Raw genomic sequence first — 16,575 nt, 5'->3', positions numbered from 1 at the left:
TTCATTAATTCTAACAAATGTACCCTACCAGAGTAAGATGTTAATAACAGAGGAAATGAGAGCTTACCCATGTACACTATCTTTGCAACTTTTCTGTAAATCTAAAAAGTTTATTGGGGTCCCTGGGGTGTCAGTCCATTGGGCATCTACCGTTGGCTCAGGTTATGATCCCAGGGTATTGGAAAGAGCACCAGGTCCAAGCTCCCTGCCTGGGGGGAGCCTGCTTCTCCCTTTGCTCCTTCCCCAACTCATGTTCTCTCTCTCCTTCAAGCTCTTTCTCAAATAAATAAATAAGCAGAAAATCTTAAAAAAAAGATAAAAATATTTTTTAAAAGGCAAATATACTCAATTACGGGATTTTAATGAGATGCCTTTGGTGTACGTGGAGTTTAGAGAAGCCCCAGAACTCTGCTCTCGGCATCCCGACCCCACCCCAGTTCCAACTGCCCCTGAAACATGGAGCAGTTTGAAAACCACTACCTTGAAAAACTGGGACATGGGATCGTTACAAATCCCAGCCCATTCCAGGTGGTGGGGCAGGCCCTAGCTGCACGACACAGTCCTGCCTTCAGCGGACTGATCAATTTAGACCACAAGCCCCAGGCCAGCAGAACACACTTACATGCACGTGCACTTGCTTAGCACTTGGTGGGCATTGAAGGACTCCGCTTCATAAACTCTCCAACCCCAGAATGAGCAGGAACCACCGCAAACACAGGGTGACAGCTTTCACTGTCAACCCAATTAGCCTTCTTGGCAATGGAGTTGCAAAAATTACCTCGCCATTAGTCAAGCCTGTTCAGTGTCTTCCGGTGGGATTGGACAGGGCAAACCTCGCCAACATGCATATCTGTTAACCTGGTGTCTTACGGAGTGATGCATACGCCCCAGTTCCCATCACCCTCCCTAAACTGTCCCTCCTAGCACTCAAAAGAAGAGGGGGAACAGGGGCTTCCCGAAATTGATCGGGTTTACTTTCCATTAATTTCATGCTGAATTGATTCCTTCTGTCACAGGTAATTCACCCCTAGGACAGATAGGTGCAGCTGAATCGACTCCTCATAAGCTCTCCAAAAATGAAAGGTGACATTGACACAGGAAGCCACAAATTGTATTTCCCACGGGTCAAAAGGGACCGTTGTTCCAAATGGCAGTAACACTCGTCAATGAATCATTGCCATGAACATGATAACATCTGCAGGGTCAGAAAAGAACAATTAGGAGAGCAGTTGAACTGTCTGGGAAACCAGGGTTCACACTAACATCATATGCTCATATAGCAATTGGGAGAGGCATTCGCTGAACAAGTAATTAGTGAGCACCTACTATGTGCCAGGCAAGTCCCTGCAGTCACAGAGCTTACATTCTTGTGTTGGAAACTCGGTGTTCAAGAAAATCAGACCAGAAGAAGAATTCAAACAGGGCAAGTGCTGGGATGAAAATAACACATAATGACAGGCTAGGAGGGATGAGCTGGGAGGCAAAGCAATGCAGACTGAGTGGGGAAGCAGATCCCACCGTCAGGGAAAGCCTTTCTAGGAACGTAACATTTGAACTTTTTCTCATGACCTCAGTGTTAAAAAGATGCAAGCCATGCTGGGACTGAGGACAAGGGCGTCCCAGGCAGAGGGAACAGTGCCATCCATTCAAAGGCCCTATGGTGGAACCCAGCTTCGAGTGCTCCAGAAACAGAACCCTTCCGATAAGCCCAAGAGATGGGCAGTGGCCCCTGAGAAAGGTGAAAACTGAGGCAGTACCTTCACATCTGCTCCTAGGAGCCCTGGGGTTCCAGCGCTGAAGGGCAGAGGATGCCAGGTGGTAGTCAGGGAGGGAATACTGGAGGAGGCAGCAGGCTCAGTGGCGGCCATCTAGGAACTGTCAAGAAGAACAGCTCTCCTTTTGGGTATTTACATAATGGGATTTTACAGAGGTGCTCCTTTAGAAAAGAGGTTTTTAGGGGTGGGGATGGAGAATGGGCAACAGCCGATATGTATTATCCAAAGCCTTACAAAGATAACGATGCTACCGATATCCTTCTCCCATATAATGTGGAGCTGAAGAATGTCATGGGAAGAGTTTTTCTGACACACCATGAACTAGTTCACTCCCACCTGGAGAGTATACCCTGTTCTTAATTCTAAATACATTTTAAAAACACACCTCTGTAACTACACTCATTGGTAAAAAGCAATGAATCATGCTTCTTTTATTAAATACTATACTACTATTAAATGAATCAAGGTTCCTCTATTATATGCCATGCTAGACTTACGGGTTAAGAAAAAATCAAATTTTCTAACTAATGTCAAAACATATACCCCAAAAGCATAATTATCAAAGGCAAACAGTTCACTCCCTCTAGTTAGAACCAGATTTGCAGCGAGAAGTCGTCCCACTATTTCTCATCACTGGGGTCACATGAAATCCCACTCCCATTCAAGATTTCCTCCCAGGCAAAATTCATCTCTCCCTCAGCCATATTCCCATTGAGCCACATCTCCATGTCTATTCTGGCAGCAATTCCAGTTTGCTTGGTTCCTTTTTTTTTTTTTTTTTTTTTTAAGATTTTATTTATTTATTTGACAGAGATCACAAGTAGGCAGAGAGGCAGGCAGAGAGAGAGAGAGAGAGAGGGAAGCAGGCTCCCTGTGGAGCAGAGAGCCCAACCCAACGCGGGGCTCGATCCCAGGACCCTGAGATCATGACCTGAGCCAAAGGCAGTGGCTTAACCCACTGAGCCACCCAGGCGCCCCAGTCTGCTTGGTTCTTATTCACGGATATCGCTCGTACACGATTTGGGACGGAGACAGGAGGGCAATGTGTGAAAGAGGAGACCTAACATTTCCTGTGCCATTTCTGTGCTCCAGGCTCATGTTAATCCCTTTCTAGGCACTGTTTCCTGGGGTCTTCACCATAGTCCTGGTGAGACAGGTACAACTTTTATCCCTGTTTTACAGATGGAGAAACTAAGGCATAGAGAATTTTGACGTTACTTGTCTTATACCACATGGTGATAGAGTCCTCTAGATCTGAACGCAAGCTCTTTGGCCCAAGGCTGAGGTCCACAGTCATTATTTCTCCCAGTGGGGACTTTGTGGAGCCCAACTGTGCCTTACAAGCCTCACAAACCTACTTTGCTTAGTCAAAGCCCCTTCACCCTGCATTCCCAGCCCCAAGAGTAGCAGCGTGGTGTTGGGATTGAGGCGAGGTAAGAGTTGGGGTTACAGTCTTTCCACCATGTTCCTAATTTTGAAATATTTACCATCTACATATCCCAACAGGTGGGTTTTTCCTTAGGATAATAGGATTCTAGCTGGATTTCTCCTCTCCCTTTTCTGTTTTTGTTGTGGTAGTAGTGGTTGTTTTTGACATCACTATCATGTTTGTACCACAAATATACTTCCTCTCCAAATCCTGTACCCTTACCTCCACTTCTACATTTTTATTCCAAAGTGGAAGCAATGGTGAGATTTTTTTTTCAAAACAATGTCTGATTTTTTCTTCAGTTTGCTATTTTTCCTACTGTTAGCCCTTTTTACCAAATCTCCTACTTTGGGTTCTGCATATTCACACCACCTCCCTTCCATACATCTGGAGCTGTTTTCCTGCTGCTCTAAGCCATGGAACCCACATCCCAATCCACTGCTACCCCTCCAATCTCATTTCAAAGGACTCTTTCATCAAAACTTGGGTAGAGAACATTGCAGGGGAAAAGGCCCAAAAAAAAAAAAAAAAAAAAAAAGAGTACAGATGATAAATCGCACAGACTGTTCACTCCACATCTACAAATGTATTTGTAAGAACAGTTGAATGGCACAATAGAACAAATAACTCAGTAAAACACCCATAAAAATCTTCTTTTCTGGAAATATCTATATATTTTGAATAAAATGAATCACACCATATTCCTTCATCCATTAAATGCACCTTTTCATTCAGTTCACAACTATGGTTCACCACAATGGACACTGGAGACACAAAAATGTCAAAAACACAGGCTGTGGCCTCAAGAGCCTTCTCCTCTCACAGGGAAGGTAGATAATAAAACAATTGCAAACCTAGTGATTCCAACATCATGCTCTGTATAAAATCTATGCATACGAAAATGATGTAAACAAAAACAGATTAGATGGGTAGGAAGATCCCAAGCAAGGGCCAAAGAGCCACCCCGTATCTCACTGTCCCCATTCTTTGTTGATTAACAATGGTTTTAAGCAACATTGAAGTCACTTCATGACAAACCAAAGGAAAAATAATTTTAACTCCGTTTGCATCTTGAAGGGCAGTAAGAGGTAACACACTAAAAAGCAGCCTTGTAGAAAGAGCTGGTAAGGTTTTCGCCCTGTCTTCTCATTCTTTGCACCCTCTTCTGCTCTCTCCTCTCTCTGCATTTGTTTCTACCTCCCTGTCCACCACTTTTCTTTTCCCATATTTATTCCTTATTCCCCCTCATTCAAACTTGGGGGAAAAAATCGCTGTTGAATACTGAACTTTGATGTCCCTGTTCTTAATATAAAGTTTGTCAGTTTATGCCCTTAGAGGCATCTCTCTCTCTCTCAACAAAAGGACCAACCAAATGAACTTATTTTTATTTCCGTGTTGCTCTTGGCTGATTTTCTTTCGGGCATCAGAGGTTTTCAAAAGTTTCCCAACTCGAGATCCAAAAAACTCAAAAATGATTGAGTACAGAATGACAATTCCCTTTGTGCAGAGGGGAGCCCAGGGCCACAGGCATCAGCAACAACTGGGAAAGGAATCTGGGATCTGGAGCCCTAAGCAGCAAGACTTCCCATGGCCCACAGTTGGCCATAAGCTTCTGCTCTGTGCACCCCTGACATCACCCAGGATTTAATTGAGCAGATTAACTCCAGGATGGTCAAACTGATTATTAAAATACTGAAGCATTTTCCTCCCCTGATTGGTAAATATCCCCCACTCCACTCCCCTGCAAAAACAAAAAGCATATAAATGGCTAACAGACACATGAAAAAATGTTCATCATCACTAGCCATCAGGGAGATTCAAATCAATACCACATTAAGAAACCACCTTACACCAGTCAGAGTGGTCAAAATCAACAAGACAGTAGACAACAAGTGTTGGAGAGGATGTGGAGAAAGGGGAACCCTCTTACACTGTTGGTGGGAATGCAAGTTGGTGCAGCCACTTTGGAGAACAGTGTGGAGATCCCATAAGAAGTTAAAAATAGCTACCCTATGACCCTGCAATTGCACTACTGAGTATTTACCCCAGAGGTACAGATGTTGTGAAAATAAGGGCCATATGTACCCCAATGTTCATAGCAGCAATGGCGACAGTTGCCAAAGTGTGGAAAGAGCCAAGATGCCCTTCAACAGACAAACGGATGAAGAAGATAGGGCCCATATATACAATGGAATATTATGCCTCCATCAGAAAGGATGAATACCCAACTTTTGTATCAACATGGATGGGACTGGAGGAGATTATGCTGAGTGAAATAAGTCAAGCAGACAAAGTTAATTATCATATAGTCTCACTTACTTGTGAAGCATAAGCAATAACACAGAGAACATGGGGAGAAGGAGAGGAGAAGGGAGTTTGGGGAAATCGGAGGGGGAGACAAACCATGAGAGACTGTGGACTCTGAGAAACAAACTGAGGGTTTTGGAGGGGAGGGGAGGAGGGGGTTAGGTGAGACTGATGGTGGGTATTAAGGAGGGCACGTATTGCATGGAGCAGTGCGTGTGATGCATTAACAATGAGTCTTGGAACTCTGACAAAACAAAATAAAGTTTAAAAAAAATAGAAAACTGGAAAACAAAACAAAACAAAAAAACCACGAAAAAACAAAAAACACTGTGGCCTTTTCAGACCTTCCCAGGATCTCTATCCCAACCTTCTCAATCGGGAGGTAAGGCTTAATTAGCCCCAAAGAAGTTTTCCAGGACCTTGCCTTGGAAATACAGGTCATAACCAAACTCCCCCTTAATTTCCTCTTCTGAACAATAAGGGAGTCAAACTGATTTTCTGATTGCAATTATGTCAAATTATGTCTCCCTAAGGACAAGGACAAGGAAGGAATATCACAACCTGAAAAAAGTTTCTTTGTTGGGAGGATGGAATCTCAAGTTACAGGGCACCGGTGACACACCTGTGTCCAGATTCTGGGTACAGGCCGCCAGAGATAGGACCCCAGGTCTGCCATATGCCAGCTGTATGATCTCTCTGTGCTTCCAATCACCTCATCTATGAAACAGACAAGATATTTTTACCTCTTCACCAGGATTATTTTGAGGATTAAATGTGTTCACATTTGTAAAATGCACAGAAATAATGCCTGGCACATGGTAAGCCCTACATAAATGTTAGTTAAATAAAGCAATCATTTTCCTCTGTCCCTGCAATGTTTGTTTAATAAATTCAAAAATTAAGAAAATTTAACAGCAGAAAGAGAAAAAAGAAACCCTGTGACATTACAAAACACTGACATACACTATGGTTGAATGACCCAGCACGAAACATCTGGGACCCAGATTTTACACTGCACTGTGAATTCAGGAAGACCAACACGCTGGAATGCATTCCCACCGCAGCCAAAGATGTGATCTGTACAACTCTTTTTCTAATCAGGAAAGTCACGGGCTTATGGGAAATGTAGGTTACAAGTTTCTCATTTTCACTCTGCAACAACACTTATCCACAGCCCAGCTGGAGAATAAGTTTTATTGTGTGGTGCTAACACTTAAAGGATTGTAAACATACAACCGGGCTTGGCACAGGGACAGCTGTCTCCTGAACACAATGACTCAGACCAACTGTGAGTTTAAAGAGCCACATCTCCTGTGCTGAGTCCTCTGGCAGCGATGTTTAGTAAATACCGGGAGGGCAGAAGAAATTACTATACCCAACAGCTAGCTTGGTCAAAACTGCTTCTACTTATGAAAAAGGTGCGATGATCTGAGCTCAGGCATCATTAGATACATGCTACTGCACAGCTAAAGGAGACAGAAGTATTTGGATGTTCTGTGAGATATATTAAGGGGGAGGAAACAATCAAGACCAATAACTCCGTCCTGGACTCCTCCCGATTCCTCCCTCTCATCCTCCCTCTGGAAAGCTAAACTTCACCATACTTCTATATGCAAATTTAACTAGCTCACCAGCTCACCCGTATCTAGAGAAGTCACAGATCTTTCTTGATGGAGATAAGATTGACTAAACACAAACGGGCTGTGGCTTTTCACCTTTCCTCTTTAAAAGTGCATTTCTGTAAAGCTACGAGAAGGATCTCAAACTCTGCTTCCTGAGAAGACCAAAGCCTGCAGCACAATCATGGCCATCAAAATATTCTGGAAACCCTAGAAGAAAGACAAACAGTGTTCTGTGGGTGGACAGCGGGGATGGAAGCACAATGAGAAGCACGTAACGCGGCTGAACTGTATGCTTACAAATGAATAACGTGGCAAATTTTATGTGATATATTTACCACAATAAATATAAAACAACTTTAAAAAACTCTAAGTTCAAGGTAAACGAATGTCATAATAAATTCTCATTAAGAAACCCACACTTGGGGGCACCTGGGTGGCTCAGTGGGTTAAGGCCTCTGCCTTCGGCTCGGGTCATGATTCCAGGGTCCTGGGATAGAGCCCCACATCGGGCTCTCTGTCCAGCAGGGAGCCTGCTTCCTTTCCTCTCTCTCTGCCTTTCCTCTCTCTCTGCCTGCCTCTGGGCCTACTTGTGATCTCTGTCTGTCAAATAAATAAATAAAATATTAAAAAAAAAAAAAAAAGAAAGAAACCCACACTTGGCCATCAGACAACTCCCAAAGATCAGGGTCTCCCACTATCCCATCTTAAGTGAATCAACAAACCTTATACAGCACTTATCACTGTGAGTAATATCTACTGACATCAGGGACAAACATGGTAAAAACACACCTTCCTCAAATCCTTAACTACCCTGCTTCTTGTATGGATTGTGTTATACTGGATCCTGGAAGGACACACTGGGAGTTCACACAATTAGCTGAAAGATCCCCAAACAACATTTAAACGCTGTAGACAAATTCAAGTTAAAAGCCAATGTACAGATTCAATTGTATGTATCTTACAAAACATTTAATATTGAAAGATCTTTATTCAAACAGGCAATGTGTAAATGTGGTTTCTGTGAACAGCTCAAGCTGTCGATTCTTTTCATTCTTTAGGCTTTCATCACATCACCATTAATTAGCCCTTTTAACAAATCACAAAGGTCTCTGGGTACCTAGTCCTCCAAAAGCCCTCAGAAGGCCCACAAGGGGTTATCACAACTGAAGTTGGCAGACTTGGCAGATAAAAGTTAATGGAACTCTCCATTCTGGGGAAAGACCTAGAGATGATCAAACACAGAAACAAACCATGTGGTCTTAAGCATCCACCTGCATCTAGTACTTGCCAGAGTAAGTAAAGAAGGCAATAAACCGAGACTTGGAGAATAGCGATAGCTCTGGACTGATTGTACAAGGGCAGTTCTGAAGGGCGTCACAAGATCCTATCCAACGCTGGGAGCACCCCGCTCCTGGATCCGAGACTGAGGTCCCAAACACCTCGAGGTGAAGAGAGACAAACGAGCCCTTTAACCTACGTCCCGCTCCCGGCCCGCTTGCCCTTGCCCCACCCCACCGTCACCACCTCGTGGGTGCACAGAGTAGCTGCGTGTCCACACGCCCAGGGCCGTGCATCTGGAAGGCTGGGCTCTAACGGAGCGCAGCACTTCCTGCTTGGTCTGGGATGCTGGTCCCCTAGCGCCGCCATCCCCGTCATCCCGGCGCTGGGCAGGACCCGGGGGCACCCGCCCCACGGCACAGGCGTGGCCCACGGTGCATCCCGAGGCACGCCCCCGTCTTCCCTAAAGCCCGCGCGCCTCTGCGCTCCAGGCAGCGCCCACCCGCGCGAAAGCGCGCCGAAGTTGGCTCGCGTCGACTCCGCGAGCCCTGGGCCCGAAGGCGCGCACGGGAGGCCCCCGACCCCAGGGGGGCTGGTCCCGCGGGGCCGTCCGAGGCTGGCGCCCGCCGCCGACGCCTCCGCCAAAGTCCCGTCCGAGCTGGGCGGGGAGCGGCCGGCAGCCGGAGGCCGGCGGGAGGAGGGACGGAGGGCTAGGGCGGCGGAAGCCAGACGCCTGCGGCAGCCTGGCGCGCCCTGCGGCCGCGCGGCTCCTACCTGTAGGGCGAAGGCGGCCGCGGGCACCTGCGCGGTGACTGCGAAGTCTCCGGGCTCGGGTGCAGCTGGCACCGCTGGAGGCGCGGAGGAGGGGAAGAGGGAGGGCCTGAGAGGGGGCCGCGCCGCGCCGCCGCCCGGAACTCGCCGCCCGGATTCGCCCGGGCCTGGCAGGGGTGGGGCGAGGCGGTGCCGGGTCCGGGTGCGCCGCGGCGCAGGCTGGCGGTCCCCGCGGGCCAGGAGGGCTCCGTCGGCGCGGCCTGTGTCCTGGTTTCCGTTTCTTCTTTTCTGTCCTCCCCGAGTTACGTGACTCAACCGTGTCATCCTACGGGATGTTCACTAGCATTATTGTTACTACTTCAGGAACTCTCAACCCACCAAGTGCCCAGGCACTGTTCCAGGAGCTTTGCCTGTGTTATCCTCCTCTCGTCTACTGCAGCCAGGAGCCACAAGGGGCCCACTCTGCAGGCAGGGAAACACGGGTGGAAAAGGTGAAATGACTTGCTTGAATTGACTGAGTTAAGAAGTAGGAGGCTTGATGACATCACCTATAAGCCTTCTTCCAACTTCCCAGACTGGTGTTACTGCTAATTTATAGGTAAGGAAACTGAGGCCCAGAAAAGCGAAGTAACCAGCGTAAGGTCACACAAATTTAGAGAATACTGGAATTTGTGCCTCGATGTCTAAAACGCAAGCTAATTCAGAAATCTTAGCATAAAATAATAGGTTGGGAGTAAAACATGGAAAATTCCCATTCTGCCCATGAAACTGTACAAATACAGCAATTTTTAGGTTTTTAGTCTACCTAGAATAAAGTCTTACGAGAAAGAGAACCTGTTGCCTTGTGGCTTGATGAGCAGGCCTTTTGGAGTATGGTTTTGACTCTAAGCCAGCTCCAGCCTCATTACATAATATTACATTCGGCCAAGGCCAAAGGAAGCAATCCCTCCACGTACAGCAAACTGTTAATAACGAAGGCCACTTTAGAGCACTTAGTGGATATGCACAGCTGAGACAGGCGGACTTACATAATGTCTTCCTGCAAACATGGAACTACATGAAATGAGAAATATAATATTCCAGTCCAGGGAAAGGAAGGGGGGGGTGAAATTGCAGTCTGGAACTCTTTTTCCTGTAACCTATAGTTGCTCATCCCTCCCAAGACTACATTTTTTTCTCTTGAGCACATCTTTTCCTAATGATAGGAGAGTCACACAACCGTCACTCTTTCCTTGTTGACAGAAATGATTGATGTCTTTTACATCCTAGGATACTGACAGATTTTTACAATTAAACACATGGCCCTCTGACCAAACAGAGTATTGCCTAAGGAGAGTTTGGCTGGTGTAAGACAGGCATATTACTGAAAGGCGGATGCTCTTTCCTCCTCTTCTTTCTCAAGTTTTATTAGTCACAGATGATTTGGTAAGTATTCTACACACAATTAACTGCACTCTTACAAGCTTGTCTTGAGAAATTAGAATACTTTTGATTGAGAAGCAGCAGGCTATAAAAACGGCATCCCAAACCTAAAACAATAGGTCTTTCTATTAACTATGATTAAAAATAAAATTAAGTGCACTGCCAATAATTGAATTTCTGCTTCCCTGTGCTAGAGGAATCAAATAGTAAAAGGCCGTTATGGACTGCCAAAGAGAAGTTTTAGATATGGTATGATTCTGTATGTAATCCTTTCTATTTTCCTGAGTGATTTGGTGATTGTTGGTGGTTGCTGTTATTTTCCCAAATCTTGCCTATCTTCAGAGATGTGAAGAAAAAAGTGACAGCAAAATCCTATTATATATCCATGTGGATACACATTTGACATTTTTATCAGACAAATGATATTCTTTTTTTTTTAAAGATTTTATTTTATTTATTTGACAGAGAGAGATCACAAGTAGGCAGAGAGGCAGAGAGAGAGAGGAGGAAGCAGGCTCCCTGCTGAGCAGAGAGCCCGATGTGGGACTCGATCCCAGGACCCTGAGATCATGACCTGAGCCGAAGGCAGTGGCTTACCCCACTGAGCCACCCAGGCACCCCCAGACAAATGATATTCTAAATCCTCTTTAATTTTCATCTTTTTTTCTCAGTATAAAAGAAATATATGCCCATTTTTATTAATTTCTACATTTCTATTTTACAAAAATAGAGTGTTTTGGAGATGACAGAAAACAAATACTTTCAATTAAAATTACCTCTAAGCCCCCCAACATATCACCCCATTGTTAACATTTTGATGTATTCCTTTCTTGTTCGTTCTCAAACCATAAACAAATTTTTATTATAAAATTAGCACCATGCTATACAAGTTAGAATCTTGCTTGTCTCACTGCTTCAGTATTTATGAGTATTTTTTACTGTGACTAATTTTTTAAATATAATTTTTAGTGGTTGAAAAATGTTCCAACCATTTTTTAATCTATTTATCTATTGATGGCTTTGAGGATGTTCCAGACCTTTGGGCAATTTACAAACATGCTAGAATGAACACTGTAAATACCAATCTTTGTTGAGATCTCTAAATTCCTAGGAGAGACTCCTTAAAGTGGAATGACTGGGTCAATGTTTATAAACATTTCAAAGCTCTGTGAGATATTGCAAAGATACCTTCCAATTATTAAGTATCATTTGCCTATATTAGAAAATGTGATGGATCAAAATCATATCTTGTTTTAATCAGCCCTTAATAACAATAATGATGAACACTTTTTTCATGTTTACTTGTTGTACTATTGACTGAGAATACTATATTAGTGTCCATTCCCTGGTTTTTTATGTAATATTATTGCTTTTTTTGTTAATTTGCATTAATGCTTTTAAGAGAAACATTATTTATACATACATATACATTACTTATAGAACAGTCTATAAAATATAATGATTACTAATACACATATCATTTATAGATTGCTCTATAAAATTTGCACACCAGTGTGCTCCCCCAGATTTTCCCTCATGGTATTTCTTTATATGTAACATTGTTGCCCAAATCATCGAGGTCACTTTGGGATGCTCAGCATCTATCATCTTTTAGAATAGACCCATTTTCTCTCTTTTTCTTTTTTTCTGTAGAAAGGGAGATGGGACAGAGACAATCTCAAGTAGGCTCCACACCCAGCATGGAGCGGGATGCAGGGCTTGAGGTCATGACCCTGAGATCATGACCTGAGCTGAAATCAAGAGTTGGGCGCTTAACGGACTGAGCCACCCAGGCACTCCTGGTAGTTCCATTTTCTTATAGAGCACCCTTCCCCAAATGTGTATAGTCTCAGTAAGAGAGCAGTTTGGGGCAGCCGTCTCTAAGGCAAAGGGCAGATCCTTTCTCTGACTCCCACCACCACTCCATTTACTCCAAAAGCCAGGTGGACGGAATCTCAAGGAATGAGGAAGCAACCAGATGCTGTGTGGGGTAGAACTCACTGAGCAGAGGCAGAAGCAGCTCCAGCAGCAGATTTGCCCTGACCAGGGCAACCCACTGAGAGACAGTTAGTTTCCAACTTCCTGATTTTTTTGTTTTTAACCTTCTGCACTTCCTTAGCATTTGCTGTCCCCAGCATTGCCTTAAGTCTGTGGGCCCCCAGTGCTCTTTTCTTTCAGGTGGCAAGCGTCTGTGTGCATTGTTTGCCTCGCTGACATAACCTGTGTGATTTCTGCGTCTTTCAGCCCACCTAAGAGTCCCCCGATTAGCAACCATTCACTCCATTTATAAACACTTAACTATTAATGCTAATTAACTAACCACAGCACATAGCTACTCTAAAAACACAGATACAGAGGAAGGTATTTTATCCTTGATCACCTACTGACATAAATCAATTCAGCCATCATAACAGTGACAGAAAGATGAGAATAGTGTGGTTATCAAGACTTAAATTTTTTTTAAATGCATGATCACGACTAGGACCAAGGGGCTCAAGAGAGAATGAGGAACAGAGTACACGTTACCAAGATATGTCAAAGCTCCGTGTGTCTATATCTTCATCTTAGCTCTCTGTGGATCCTTCATGTTCTGTAATTTCTCCCAGCAATGTTCAGCTTGTGCGCTGTCTAGTCCATGACTCTTTAAAAAGGGGCCACCCTTGACACCTCAGCTCCAGCTGAAACACCTGAGATGAAGCTTCTCAGTTGCCCTCAGCCTGTCCCTTTGAAGGGTTTTCTTATCCAAAAGTTGTTAAATAAATCTAATAACTTTTTTAAAATATATCTGTGTCTTCAATGTTTACTTAATGTTCAAAATTGTACTGATTGTCGGGCACCTGGGTGGCTCAATTGCTTAAGCGTCTGCCTTTGGCTCAGGTCATGATCCCAGGGTCCCCATCAGGCTCCCTGCCTAGCGGGGAGCCTGCTTCTCCCTCTCCTCCCCGCTTGTGCTCTCTCCTGTTCTCTCTCTGTCATTGTCTCTGTCCCTCTCAAATAAATAAAATATTTTAAAAATAAATAGAATTCTACTCATTTTCATGGATTTGTACATATGTATAAGGTATGATTATTAAATAAGAAAACATACAAAATAACTTAAAAGAGTGAATATTTGTTTAGAACAATACAAGTGTATGTCAACTGATGGCTGCAACTGTATTGGAGTAAACTATAAAAGCAACTGTACTCATTTTCCCATAAAATCCAGAAATGGCACAGTAAAAAACTGATCCCAAGAAAGTAATGGCTTTAGGAACCCATAATAAAGAAAAACAACCTTCCCCCCCCCCAAAACAGCTCTATCTAAATATACTAATATATTTTTGGCTTTTAGACTTAACATCAAATACAAGTGTTTCTCCATTCATTTGTCCTGAATACCTACTATATTGCAGGTCCTGTTATAGGAGCTGAGGATACTGCCTGAACAGAACGGAAGACTCTGTCTGTCTGCCTGAATGGAAGTCTGTCTGTAGGCAGACAGACCTGAAATACAGAGGAGAGGCTGGTACCGTGGAGGACTATAAACCAGGGTAAAGAAAAAAGCTTCACTGGTGGGGTTGGGGGAGACAGGGAAGGCTTCCCGGATAAGGTAACATTGGAGCAGAATGAAAGGAGCAAGGCTTGCAGATGCCTGAAGATAGATCATCTAGGCAGAGGGACTAAGGAGGTACAAAGGCCATGAGATGGACATGTGTTTGGTGTTTTCAAGGAAGGCTAAGGAGGCAAAGGTGAACAGAGTGGCGCGAGCAAGGAGAAAAGTAACAGACTGAAAACACAGGGGAAACAGGGAGCCAGTCTCTAAAAGGAAGAAACCTGAATTTAATGTCAGTTGATGTCGAAAGCTTCAGGCCAAAGAATGTCGTGCTCTGACTTCTGTTTCAGAAGGGCCACACAGACTGCTGCGTGGGGAATAGACCCCACAGGGGTGAAGGTCGAAGCGTGAAGACACAGCAGCTGCCCAAGCAGGGGTGGACTTGAGCGAGAGTCGTGGAGGTGATAGAAGTGGTCAGATTCTGTATCTTGGTATAGGTAGGAGAGAAACCAATATTCAGAAAGCCAGATATTCAGGATGAGCCTTATTTGGCAAGGGTATCCACTACTTTTCCCCAATATTAAAAAGTTCATGGGGAGACGAATTAGTGAAGCCATTGGTGGGGCCAATTAGTTTCATTCATTTTGCACTTTTTATCTTCAGTGAGGCAAATGTTCTATTTGTTTGTGAAATGAAAATTTGAGCTCTTAGAGTTTACCCCTGTAGAACTTAGTTCTACCACCTTTAGTCTCTTTCCTGTCCCATATATATTCCTATTTTAAAATTACAGACAGATTTCTTTCCCGTCAAGTTCTTTACTCAGCCTTCACCTATATAAACATACAACCAATTCAGCCTCTTCATTCCTAACTGCAGTGCTGGTTGAAATCAGATATGACATCTTTAGTCTCAGAATCATCTAGAATCAGAACCCTTTTCCTCCATTATAATTAGCATTCTTTGCATTCTTTAAGAAAAATATTTCTGCAAACACTTGTTTGGTTTTATACTTTCCTAGTTCAATTTAGATTTAGAAAGTTATGTCTGTCATACCAGCAAATGTTTTTGCTTAGAACAGAAATAGAAGGACTTGTTATAAAAGGTTTCTTTAATGGTAGTAAGAAAAGCGAAACTTCCCAGGGTGAAAGCCACTTGGAGCCTGCCCATGTGCCTTCTAATTTATAGAACCTCCAGAGAATTATGGAAGTGTTTTCTTGGTAAACATTTGCCAGCAGCTAAAGGGGTTGGGAAACATTTTCGTCTCCCTGCATCTTTTTCATTTTCTAGAAGTGCAATCCTAGGGATAGACACTCACTCTAAATTGTAGCTGGCATAGGATCTCACACTTGTACAGTCTGTTGAATCAGATGGGCACTTCCAAACTCGTGTCTTTGGGTAGTTTGTAAGGCCAGTCAGGACACCCCTATGCTCACACCCCAGATAGAGCAAAAGCAGCTCTTAAAAACCTCTTAGCTCACACTTCAATTGAGCTCAGAGTATTTCTGTGTAAAGACAAAGTGGAATGAATGAATGAACGGTTTCTTTATCAGGGACAATTTATTTGGCTTACATTTTTTTAAATATTTTATTCATTTATCAGAGAGAGAGAGAGAGAGGGAAAGAGAGCGAGCACAGGCAGACAGAATGGCAGGCAGAGGCAGAGGGAGAAGGAGGCTCCCTGCCGAGCAAGGAGCCCGATGTGGGACTCGATCCCAGGACGCTGGGATCATGACCTGAGCCGAAGGCAGCTGCCCAACCAACTGAGCCACCCAGGTGTCCCTTTGGCTTACATTTTAACTTTGGCTTACAGACCCTCTGCCCAAAGATGTAACTGTGCTATCCTTATAACAACAAAAAAAATCAGGGGACAAATTTCAGAATTATAGATCCTTAATATAAAAATACAATAAGAAAGAACCTTGCATAACATCAAAAATACTTTTGAATTCTTTACTCATCTCCTGTTCACTGCTGGGAATCTGCACAGGCCCATGGGCTCCAACACCCTTAGGACCAGAAAAAAATAGGATATTCAGAATTTTATAAATTTGGGAAAATTCATATAGCATATATTATATTCACCCCCCAGCAAGCCCTGGGATTGCACCCCTTATAGTTTTGCAGCAAAAGATGTAATAAGCACACTGCACGTAAAAATGAAGACACTTGATAGTCTTTTTTTTGGTGGGGGGGAAGATTTTATGTATTTATTTGACAGAGACACAGCGAGAAAGGAAACACAAGCAGGGGGAATGCAAGAAGAGAGAAGCAGGCTTCCTGATGAGCAGGGAGCCCGATGCGGGGCTCAATCCCAGGACCCTGGGATCATGACCTGAGCTGAAGGCAGACGCTTAATGACTGAGCCACCCAGGCATCCCAATACTTGATAGCCTTAAACCAAGGCAGATCAGGTTTTGTTCAAGTGAGTTATGAACA

At 43.9% G+C, this 16,575-nt stretch overlaps 1 protein-coding gene across 2 annotated transcripts in view; it reads right to left on the bottom strand.

The window, feature by feature from the left end:
* The window catches only part of PLD1 (phospholipase D1), a 198,148-nt gene extending 188,826 nt beyond the window's left edge, over positions 1–9,322 (bottom strand). Inside the window, exon 1 of one of the 2 annotated variants that reach the window (XM_032341350.1) lies at positions 9,186–9,322. The gene's annotated coding sequence lies outside the window, so the exon portion shown is untranslated. The remainder of the gene's footprint in view (positions 1–9,185) is intronic. The other variant, XM_032341336.1, reaches the window with a different exon arrangement.
* Between the last annotated feature and the right edge of the window lie 7,253 nt (positions 9,323–16,575).

Source organism: Mustela erminea, chromosome 1 (assembly GCF_009829155.1).
Source record: "Mustela erminea isolate mMusErm1 chromosome 1, mMusErm1.Pri, whole genome shotgun sequence".
In the NCBI taxonomy this organism is placed as follows: domain Eukaryota; kingdom Metazoa; phylum Chordata; class Mammalia; order Carnivora; family Mustelidae; genus Mustela; species Mustela erminea.
Note: the sequence above shows the minus strand (reverse complement) of the source record. Positions and strands in the feature narration are given on the sequence as shown.